The sequence below is a fragment of the Lycium barbarum genome, chromosome 11 (assembly GCF_019175385.1).
Source record: "Lycium barbarum isolate Lr01 chromosome 11, ASM1917538v2, whole genome shotgun sequence".
NCBI lineage: Eukaryota > Viridiplantae > Streptophyta > Magnoliopsida > Solanales > Solanaceae > Lycium > Lycium barbarum.
The window spans coordinates 38,808,282-38,821,340 of NC_083347.1; positions in this window are offsets into that span (position 1 = coordinate 38,808,282).

Here is a 13,059-nt window from a genome sequence, read left to right on the forward strand (position 1 = left end):
AAAGTGGGTTGTGCGTAGTAAACAGGCGCTGGGTTGTATGAGGTAGTTATGTAGGAATTTAGAGGTGATGAAGAATATACGTTTATTGGAGACTGAAAATCCTCCTTCTTTTTCTGTCTGGGACTGGCGGTATGAGAGACATTTACTACGTCTTCCTTTTTTTTTCCGAACAAATCCTGTCGAACTTGTTCCAGTAGCTCTGCCAGCTACACTCACAACTCGTCCTGATTTAAGGTCGTCTTCTATAGACTCTCCCATTTTGACGAGTTCGAAAAATGGCCTCCCAGCCATTGAAAGCATTCGATTGTAGAAGTCTATTTCCTGGGAACGGATAAAGAAAAAAATTAGTTCTTCCTCCCCCCTAGGCGGTTGCACTCGAGCAGTCTCGGTTCTCCACCTACTTGTATACTCGCGGTATTTCTTGGTGGATTTTTGCTTTATTTTTCTCCAGATAGTATCTGTCCGGCACCGTTTCCACGTTGAAACTGAATCTTTCCATGAAAGCTCCGGCCATGTCTTCTCATGCGGTCCATTGGCGTATATCTTGTGCCGTGAACCATTCAAAAGCCTCCCCGGTCAAACTTCAACTAAATAGTCTCATGATGAGTGCTTGGTTGTTTCATACGCCGACCAACTGGTCACAGTAAGTTCAGAGATGGGCTTTGGGGTTACCCGTTCCATTGAACATTTCAAATTTTGGCACCTTGAAGCCTTCGGGAAAACCCAACTCGGGATGCATGCACAGGTCATCATAGCTTAAGCTTCTAGCCTTTTGACTCGTAGATTGTTCCAACATCTCGTCCATTTTACGCTCTATTTCTTTGTCGCGACTGTCCTGTTCGGCCCTCCATGCCTTCTCCATCTCTTCATAGTGGTCAATTTCTTGGTGATCGGGTGAGAAGGTATATGTGGTGATAAGTGTACGGAAAGAAACAGTTGGGTGTGCAAGGTGATTTCTGGGCACATAGGTGGCCTGTGTGGTTGGTGGTGGAGCAGTGTTTTTTTTTTGTGTGGTGGAGCTGGGATGGGCATTTTTTTGGCATTTGGTAAGAAGGAACAGAATGTGTAGTTCCAGGGATTTGGGTAGTGCCAGTTGGCGGTGGGGTTAGTACGAGGTACCAATGTGTTCGGTGAATGGTGTGGGGATCCCAGCGGGATAGGTGGGGAAATGGTCGGGTAATGGAGAGCTTAGAGCTGGAAAAGATGGCGGAGGCCTTCTTGTTTCAGTGACTGTTTCCCAGGCAGCATTGGCCGTTTCGGTTCTTGATGCCTTCTCTTGAAGATCATCGACCTTTTCTAATAGTATCTTGATTATATCCTCGAAAGTCGAGGGTCCTTGTGATTCGGCCACAGGCGACTCTCTGAGGTGAGGTTAGTTTGGTTCTGTTCATTCTCTAATGTACCAGTCATTATCCCTTTACCTCAGTCTTATTGGGATAGTAATTCTATTGCGGCGTTAGACCTCGTAAAGTATGCCAGTGTGAGCTCGGATCAACTTTCTCTTCTATAAGATGAAAAATCGATCAAAGATAACAAAGTTAGTTGTTAGATCATGATAAGATAAACAAAATATCGCACAGAGTAAGCATTTAAAGCAAGTAGCACACAAATTATCATACGTCTGATTTTGATGCTTGATTAATCTCTTGTATCGGGTTTTCGAGTATTTGGCTTTTGTTAAGTGGGGCAATACATATTTATAAAATATAGGGACCGAGTCTTACAAAGACTGCCTACGTATCTCTCCTCGAGAAGTCAGGCCCTTTCGTAGTTCATTTTATATAAAAATAAGGACTCTTCTACTTAACCTACACGGACCAGGATCTATAGGGCTTCCTATGTATCCCTCCGCGGGATACCAGATCGAACGTAGTTTCTCTTACAAAATATGGGAGGGGGACATATTTGTGTAAAATTACAAAAGGGGATCCTTCCAAAATATCTACCCAAAAGGTGATCTCTCCCTGAGATAAAAAATGGTTGTTTGTCCTTTCAACCATATTTCCCTGCCGAGAGGCCTTTATTATTTTTAATATTGAGGAGGGAGTACTACCCAAAAGCCTCTCGTATGGACCAGATGTTCCAGCTCGAACTTAAAAGCTTCACATTCCTCAATGTCATGTCCTAGTGGCCCAGAGTGGAAAAGGCAAATCTTCGTTCGACTTGTCCCTGCTGATGAGTCTCTCCAAGCAGCTCTGATTGGCTGAATCTTTCCTGTGCTAACCAATTTCTAAAAAATGCTGGCATATGAATCTTTGAAGACAGTGAAGTCATAACACCAAATGTGAGTGTGTAGCGTGATTCCTTCGTTTGGAGAGACGGTATCATGAACAACAATGGAATGTGCCCCATAAATCTTGGTGATGGTGTCATCGATTAGCCTTATGACTCTCTTCTTAAGAGCCAAACATTCATTGGCGGTATGACCTGATTGTTCTTGATGGAAAGGGCACCTTTTATGTGCGAAGACTGGTGAACATGCGGGCAGATTCTCGCGGTTAATGTAGATGGCACCCATGCTCTTGAGTTTGTTAAAGATTTCCTTACATGTCACATGCCTTGATGAGGCGTGATATGGACAAGCGGCAGCCTTAAGCACAATTTCCCACCAAGTTGGCAAGACTGGGCAGATGAACTCACTTGCGTTTCCGACTCTCTCTCTTGGTTCGCGGAAGCGACAGAAGCGACCTCTCTTGATGGCCAAGTTGGTTCTTGTGGATCAGACTTTGTTCCATGCTCCTCACTTTTTTGTTCTTCGAACAGAGGTACGTATCCTGGGGATATTCCTTTCCCCTTGTTAAGAAAGCCCTCTTGATGGCATCTTATCTCGGTAAGTTCCTTGGGCGGGCTTTCTGCCAACTCCATCAACTCGTCAGCTTCTTTGATCTTGGCCCTAACCGCACAAATTTTCCTTTTCAATTCTTGGATTTTCCTTTTGATGGTGGTATGCTCTTGGGTAGTTAGTACATCCCTTTTGACCTTAGGGTTAGTGGGGGTTGTAACCATTTTGGTGTTTTTCTTTGGTTTATCTTTGGGTAGTGGTCGATACCTTAGATTAATCAAGTTTTTTAAAACGAAACGTATGAAACAAACAAAGCATATATTCACATATTAATATACACTACTCGGGTTTCTAACTCTCTTAGTCGCATTGAAACATGAACATGCCAATTATGCCAAACCATTGCCCAAGAAAAGAAATAAACTTTAATTAATAATATTCTCCCCGTGGGCGTACAAAAGATAATTAAAGACAAATCAAAAGAAATGTCCTCCGGTAGCTGACAATGAAGCCCTATCTGTCCTCACCTTCTTGGCCTTTTGGAGGGCTGTTTGGATATAGAAGTGAGTTGACGTTAACATGGCGTCCATTAGAAACCCCTTTTATGTGAAACTCATTGGAGCGGAGTCGTCCAAGGTCTTCTTCATTTGATCATCGATCTCCACCAAACAATCACCAGTGAATTCCAACTCGTGGTTCAAATTTTTTATGGTGGCTCGGTCATGCTATATTTTCTCCAAATACTTAGCATCTCCATCATCGGCCCTTCTTTGAATCAAACGGGCTCTAATCTCGGCCTTGGAGACTTTATCTTACACACAATATAGAGGATAGGCTTGGGGGAAAGGGAGTTTTGCAAGTCGGCTCTCAACCAATCCCTATATTCTTCTTCATAAAATCTGTCGGGGGCTAAGGTGTTTGGGGCCCACATTGTGCGGCAATTCCATTCACGAACACAATCTCCATCCCTCGAGATCCTATCCCCATCATAGTCAATGATAAAATCCCCCATGTTCCCGACTTGAGGTATGACTTGGGTCCTCCCGAACTATCTTAAAACTCTAGAAGGCGCATAAGGGCGGAGTCCTCGAATTCTAATAAGTGGAAAAAACAGTCATTTTCTTCCTTTGACTACAACGGTATCGGTTATGAAGTCTTCAAACATACATTATCCTCCCGAAGCCTAGAGAATGTAAACGCACAATCTCGTTTGGTCTGATCCCCAAAATTTGGATAAAAATTAAACAGGCCATCTCTTACCGCCGGCTTACTTAGGCATTGGGAACCCTTAACTATAATCATGTGCTTAAGGATCTACCATGGTAGGAGTAGGTTTCACCCTTGGAAGTATTTATAGTGGTTTCGACAAAGGGTTAAGGCTCGATACATATCAGCTAGAATTGTGGGGGTTAGGTCGAAGTATTTGGTGTCTTCTTGGCATGTTATGCCATAAAAGATGGTGTTACAGTTCACTTTTACGCGGGCGCATAAAAGCTACTAAGAGGTTGATGGTACTCTAATTGGATTTTAGTAGTTTAGAGTCGTCACCTAATTTATTTAAGGAAAACTAAGAAAACCAGGCTTAAAAAGGTTTATCAAGCAGGAGAAAAATTATTTTTTGATCAGAGTTCGAGGTAAGGGTTCTGGTGATCCTCTAGGGAAGGTTTTAAGCACCCTAGCATTAAGGATCCGTAGAATACAGTTAACTTACGAGCTTCAATGTGTGATTAATAAATTTATTTGCTTAAGATGATTTAGTTTTCCGCAAAATGTCATTCTTTATAAATTTAAAATTTCGGCAAAAATTCCCTTTAGAAAAAGGGGTTTTGGTTTAAAAAATCTGTATAAGTGTTCAACTCACTTTATTGCCGGACTAAGACTCACTCGGGATTTTTCCCAAGTAGAGCCACTACTATTTTAGTCCTAATAAAATGAGTATAGTACTTACAGGTTTTATGATATATATATATATATATATATATATATATATATATATATATATATATAAGAAAATATGGAGTATATCTCCAATTTTTGATAAGTGTGTGTGTGTGTGTATATAATTGAAAGTTTTATTAAGTCCATTTTATTCATACCCAAAACCATATTATCTCAATTTAGTCCCAGTGGATCTCCCTTTGTTTTTGTCCCCTTAGTGTTTCGGCTTTCGGCCCACAATCTCAAAATCTTTTAAGTCCAAAAAGGTCTGTTTATGTTTCAAACTCCCGAGTTCTCAACTCCTAATTTTCAGAATTTGCTCAAGTGTTTGAAATGTTTTTCTTCAATATAATTTCTCCATCCAAACAGTCCTTAAGTTATTTTCCGTTTTTGACTCAAATCCAACTTAAAGGCCCAATAAGCAGTTCAGTTTTAGCAACGGGCATAAGGCCCAAAACAGTTTAAGTACTTGTTGTTTTATCATCAAATTCTACAAAAGGGGCAAAGTGCCCAAATCATTTACTTATTAATCACTTTTAAAACCATTTAACCTTGTCCGACACATCAACTCAGTTTTAAAATTTATCAAAAAACCGAATTAAGTGTCAATTTTCATGCAAGGTTATGTTAACCGAGTTTTGAAAAAAAAAAGATTTAGGCGACTTCCTAATATACTATGTGTTTCCTAAGTTCTACGCATGCATAAGGGATTTCAATATTTTTTCATATCTTTACAAATATACATACATATATAATTTTTTTTTAAAAAAAGTTAGGCTGGTGGGCCTACCTAAGCCCACCTGTTGGCTATTTTCACCCATAGCCGGGCCTTCAACCATTTTCACCCATGGTTGGGCCTTCAAATAAATATTAGCTTCCCTTTCTTATCGGACTCGATCAAAAATGAGTGTTGGACCTCTGGCCCAATAGGTTTAAATGCAAGGAATGGCCCGAGTGGCCTCATAATGATTAATATGAAACACATAAAGGATAAGGATCAGGAAATGTTGAAGGTTTGTACACTAAACTATAAATAAACAATTAATCATAATTGATCACACATACATATACAATCCCACGCTTAGCCAATTAAATCAAATGGCACAAAGATATGGCCTAAAACACAGATGGCCCAACTAGGCCAATCTAAAAGAATTTAAGGAGAAGCCGAAAGGCCCACATGCTATCAGAAAAAGAAAATAGGCGAGGAACATAAATAACAGGCCCAAATACATCAAATCCCAATAAAGGGAAATCCTTATACTTAGTCTTTAAACGATGCATGGACCATAAGTTAGTTATGACAGAGGGTATACTTCGTATATACTAAGTATACAAAGGACTTATCATGACATGATACATATTAAAAGGAACATAAAGGCAGTTCACAAGACATAACCAAAATGATATACCTCAGTATACCTTTAGTATATAGACCTTAGTATACCCAAAGGCACAACAAGGTTGTATACCTCAGACATTTCTAGGTATACCATCCAATATTCAAACACAGATCACTTAAATCCATACAACAGACAAGTCTCACTACATTTATCATGCTATACTCTTAGTTTTAATATATGTAAGATAACTTCCACAAAGAAAAGACAACACTCAGGGAAGACAAGTAATAAAAAATGTGCACAAAGGGATTCCTACCAGATCACATTGCAAGTTTTTACAGAGTTAGAATCAAAAGAAATTCAACTTAAGGAAAAATTAGAGATATGCAACATGATAACTATGCAGGGATAGGCAAGAACAGGGCAAAACATGCACATTGTGACACTGCTAAAGGGTAAGGCAATGACTATATGCAGTTGTGGGTTTTAAAATAGGAGCCAAATAGTATAAGAGAGTATTCAGCAAAACTAAACACCATATGATCCTTACCTAGGCATAGTTTAGATATTTATAGACACTAGATCATAATTTACAGCAAATAGCCTTGTTTAAATCATAAAGCATTTCAACTGTTGACTTAAACTTAGTTGACCACAGAGAAAATTTTAATAGACTAGTTACATGAGCATGTGATTAATCAATATGGCCAACTAAGTGTCATATTAAAATCAACAAGCCTAGTTTGGATTAAGGGTTGGTTAAGATTAAGCATATATGAGTCAAACAAGCATCAATCATTTGGACACATTCCATAGATCCCCAGTTAACAACAACATATAATATAGGCCACATCATGATCATATGATTGCCTTATACATTTACAGCATGTGGTTCAGACAGTGTATAGTGTGACTCTTAGCCTGAATCAAGGTGATCTAAGACTTACTAACATGAGTGTATATGGGATACATTCTCAATCTTTAACATCCTATATACCACTTCAGACTACTAGAACATATCAAACATTTTAGGAAGAAATAGGCCCTATCTTGATTACATAATGACTCACAACTTCTTGTTTTATTAGTATTGTTGCATGTTACACAAGTTATCACCATTGTAAGCACTATTATTAATTACTAGGCATGCAACATGATTCATACTAAGGTATTTGATAGTCTCTAAGAGGGCAGGCACTAGCCTACATGGTTTTAAAGCATTTGATACTGTGTTCTATCATGCTAGGACTAGATTCAGTAGACAAATAACAAAAATAGAATCACACAGGGCTTTTGATTAAGGATAAAACAAATAGGAGCCAAAACTGGCACAATATCCACCAAACCACCTACTCACATACTTAATCAGGTTTTAGTCTGATAATATCATATTGTCACGACCCGGCTAGGGGCCGCGACGAGCACCCGGTGCTACCCCACCCGGGCACCCCCTTATCGTACATAACATAACATCTAGGTGAACCATAAGTCAATTCGTGCTTTTCTTATCGTTAATCATATTGATCCCATTAGACGACCATCATCATTAAACACATCATAGGCATCTATGCCACATCATAAGTACAAGGCCGACGAGGCCAACAAAAGATATACAAAACATGGGCCGACATGGCCGAACATCTCTACCCACATACACATGACTACGAGCCTCTAAGAGTATGACATATCACATTAGCGGGACAGGACCCCGATATTCCCATAATTATATACACAAAAGAATGAGTACCCAAAAGCTATGGCTCCGAAGGAAATGGAGCTCTCTATGAAATCTCTGAATAAGCAGCTATGGATCAAGTCTGTCTCCCTGTGCACCTGCAGGCATGACGCAGCGTCCACAAATAAAAGGACGTCAGTACGAAGAATGTACTGAGTATGTAAAGCATGATTAACATCAATATAGAAGCATCATAGACAATATACGAAGTGGCACAAGAGGGAAGACAATAATATCATCATCATGACACTTACCTGCCTTTCATAGGGACTTTCCATTTCTCATGCGTATTTCATAATAGTGCTCGTATTCGTATATATGCCCCTATTCGCATTTATATACATAGTCTTTTCACATTCATGTTCATATCGTATACATAGCTATACACTTATATACATACATAGCGTACCCGACTATAAAGTTCGGTGCTTCATACGTACTTAGCCAACCAAGGCTCAATGTTATTTCTACCTGGCCCTACCAAGGCTTCAGGGTTATCCGTACCATCTGCAGAGGTGTGCGCGCGTTACGTAATCGTATACATACTTTATACATAATCATATACATATATTCTACCCGGCATTATAAGCTCGGGGTGTCATTATAGCCCTTCGTAGGCACATGTGAATATAATAGCCCGTGGGCACCTTTAGCATCATTATTATTATCATCGTCATCACTATCATCATCATTTTCGCTACATCTCTATCTTATGCTTACTCGTCAATGGGGTGCGTAGTACATTCGTAGCACGTATCAAGGGTCGTGAGCTTATGAGCTCGGAGTGTCAATCACTTGAATACAACATACTCGTATAGAGGATTTAAGAGCTTGGCCAAGGAACCATGCCTTATGAAAGAAGGGTTAGCCTCACATACCTTTTCGTCGAACTAGTTTACACTTGCATGTTTCCTTCCAATGCTAGCGTTTATACCTTCATTTAATATAATAACAATGGTCATTAGTCATTCACATTATCAACATTATCTAGATTTCTCAATTTGCCTCTAATTCACCCATATTCATGGTCATAACATCCAACTTCGTCCATTCGTCTAAAGTGTCTAGTTCACGATTTTAGTACCATTTATAATGCATTCATATCACAACACAACAACATTCATGATTCAATTCCAACTATTCCACAAAATGTCACTATTCACCATTCATGACCTAGTTGACCACATTTTTTACAATCCATGTATTTTAATTCTCCAATACCTTAAACATCATGTAAAAATCATGAATCTTACCTTAGAAGTTGTAGGAACAAGCTTTGGTTGATAATACCCCACTTTGAGCCAAACCCTAACTTTTCTCCATTTGGATTTCTTGACTTGGGTGATCCTTGATGATTCCCTTATCTTTGATTCACTTGTCTTAATGTTATTGATGGCTTATAATCCTTGAAAACTCATATAATAAATGTAGAGAGAAGTTTTAGAGAGAAGTGGTGTAATGTTGTAATGAAATAAAACAAGTGTTGGTCCCTTTATTTAATGACTTGTGAAATCTGTGCTGAGATTAACAGTGGTCGTCCATGGAGGTTTACGGCCCGTATTCCACTATACGGCTCGTCCTCCATGGGCGTATTTAACCATTTCCAGAACCAGAAGCTGGGCTGCCTTCATGGTGGTTTACGACCATGGTTTACGGGCCGTAAATCACTTTACGGTCCGTCCACCTGGTTGTATTTTACCATTTCTTGACTGGGCAGAAAGTTGAAACCTTGCATGGCAGTTTACGACTGCCAGTTTACGGACCGTATTGTAATTTACGGTCCGTATTTTGCAATTTACGACCACTGGGCAGTTGCAATTCTGCAACTTCCCATATTTCTTAGACTTCTCATTTTAATCACCCCCGTCCATGCACATGCATTGCTCACCTTGTATCTCATCTTAACTTAGCCAACTTCCTCGTCTCACATCGGATACTTTCGAAATCTCGCCTAAGGTCATCAAACGTCGTTTCTTGCTCATAGACATCATGCACTCATATTCATCACTAGTTCATCCACTTGCGTACCAACGCAAATTTTTACGAGGTGTAACACATATGGGGAAAACGGGATTGGCATGTTCTTTACCTATTTCTAAGCTCACAGAAACACACAAACTTCAAACAAGGCTAATATCTAACATATACATACTGAATCTAATCAAATACCATCATTAAACTAATCAGTCGTGTTTTGAAATCTTTGAAATTTAAGTAGCGGGACTATAAACCCATTACTTAAGGCAATAATACAAACTACATAATTTGAACTACACAATAAGAATTTTAAAACTAACAGTACTAGTTAAAATACATGATGCTAAAACTAACACATAATTAAACACATATTTAACTAAATCTTAAATAATAAACATGCTAATCAAATAATTAAACTAAACTAAGCACATAATTAACATGTAAGCAAGGAAAAACTACAAAAAATTAAAAAGGGGAAGAGATTACCTCTTGTATGCGTAGCCTTAGATCGAAAATGAACTTGAAAGCTCATTTGCTTCCTCAAGCCCAACAACTCAGCCACAAACAAGAAAGAACACAATTAAACTTTTAAAATTTTAACTTAGCCAAATAATTAAAGGTCTCAATAATTAGAAACCCAATGTAATTCGGCCTTTTTGAGTATAGTGGTGTATCAATATGCTCAAAAGTTGTTCAACAATGTGAATTTGGGGTTCTTTAGATAGAACCCCAAAAATTCTCAAAATCGTAACTTAGCCGATGTGGGACAAATGCCAATTTCTCAGAATTGATTCCTGACACCACACTCAAGGGCTGTGATTCAACTAGAAAAACAAATAAACGGTCCGATTTGACCAAGAAATGGGTCAATCCCCTCAGTTCTTCACGAACCAATGGGTGCAATCAAGGATGGTATTGCATAATGTATTACAAATCATCTTGTTCCTATGGTTATAGAGTCAGATTCATTGACCATGATCAATATTTTAGAAGGGATATGGGATAGTCCATGGAAGATCAGTGTGGAAATGAGAAAGATCCAGCAATGGAGAGATAAGGGCCATGTGCAGTTTTCTCACATCTTGAGAGAAGGCAATGCACTAACAGATTTTTTAGCTAACATGGTTTTTGATTTTGCAGGTTCAGTCCAAATACATAGATTTCAAGACTTACCATCTGTTGCTAGGAGGATTCTGAATAGTGATAAGAGTGAAATGCCCTACATCAAGTTTTCAACACATAAGATCAGAGAGCCAGATTGATTCAAGATGATGATACAACAGGTTGAATAGAGTTCCAACAGTTAAGACTGTATAATCATCTAAGGATATCCTATCTAGTGAGTGGTATTAATAGTTTCACTATTCAAGCTCCTAGAAGGATTTCATTAGCTGATTGTTACGGGATTCATTCAAGTTTTCAACCTGTTGTCTACATTGTATAGATGTTTTCCCATTCATCCCAAAGGGCAGTAGCTTTTTAACATCATCAACTAAAGAGTGTGCCAATTTGCTGCTTGACTTGTTCAAATGGATTAGATACCATAGCACCTGGTGAGAGCTTGAGGTGTCTTATAGTGGCATCAATCCAAAGCAGTAAATGAGGGCAGACTTGTCAGACTGATGGAAGATTGGTTGCAGCTGCATCGCATTTAGCTTTTGTTTCTTTTTGCTTCTTTTTGCTTCTTTTTTCTCTTTTCTTAGTTAGGCTATTTTGATTTTTTACTTTTGTTCTGTAACTTCATTGTGTACATATGTCTCTTTTTATTAATAAAATATCACCAACTCTGGCTGTGCTATCCTTTTAGCAAAAATAAATAAATAAATCCATTTAGAGTACTATTACGTAGAGGTTTATTTTTCCTTTTTCTCGGTACGATTGACAACCGTACTTTTCTGGGACACTTTCCTTTTTAAATGAGACAAGTGAAAATGCTAATTGAAAAAATTATCGAACCTCTACACCTGCTACTATGGCCTTGAGTCCGCTACAGCGGACCTGCTGGAACAGTCCGCACAAAAACGGTCATAACTTCCTCATACGGAGGCGAAACGCGATGATTCTTTTTGCTATAGCTTCGTAATTGAGATTCGGATCTAATTATTCAATCCTCACACAAAACAAAGGTCATTTGATCAACATGGATCACTTTCTAGCCAAATACCTCCGGCGAAAACATCGAATACTAGCGCGACAAAACCCAAACCCATCTGAAACTATTCGGAACCTCACCAAAACTTGTGGACAAGTTCAAAATCATCATATATTCTTGTTGGAACTTCCAAATCATTGACACGGGGTCATCCTAACTCGACGTTGATCGTGGTCAACTCTAACTCGTTAACTTAACTAGCTTCTATATCAATGACTCAAATTACACTCTAACCTTACGGGAACCAATCCAATGACTTCATCAAGTCATAGATCATACTAACGGGACTTGGGGAAGGGTCAAAAAGGTTAAATGGGTCAAAAACACTACAACGACCAGGCGGGTCGTTACGTTAAACACTTGATTGATCATGATTAATTTCAAAACAATTGCACAAATGCAGATTGAATATGCACAATTATGAATTGAGGATTAAATGGATTAATTCATTTAATTAATTATATTTCTTGTATTTAACGGAGTAAAATGCTTGCTAATTGATTTTTGTGACAATTTTAACAATTAGATAAGTAATTGTTTTGAATTATTTTTTCGACTATATTTGACAAATGCTCCATATTAATTATAAAAATTTAAATTGATTTCTAAATGATTTATAATATTATCGAATTTATTTTGCCAAATGAAATGTCAAAATATTATCTAAGTAATTTTATAAAATTATTTTAGCTTGTAGAAAATACATATTTTATTCCGTTTGATATCCAAGGACTCTAAATAATTATAAATTATGGGAGGTCAAAAATTAGGTGTCAACAACTGCCCCTTCGGTGTTCGGGGATGGCGGGACCATCCTTGAGCAACGAAATTTCGCTAACCCTGATTTTTGACTGAGCCATCTCCATATTACCTCTCATTTTTATGCGATTTTCAAATGTATGGCCAGACCCTGGCTTCTGAGTTTCCTACATATCTCATGTTACATGAGAATTCAGGTCATTTGTAGTTCGACTTGATTTAGACTTCCAAATGCAAATTTAAGCGAATTTTGATTTTCTCGGTTATCAAAATCGAGAGGTTTGGAGTGATTTGTTGGAGTGTTATTGACTCTCTGGTATTGTATGCCTACATATCCTTGGTCTTGGGAATCAAGTCACTTGTAGTTCGACTC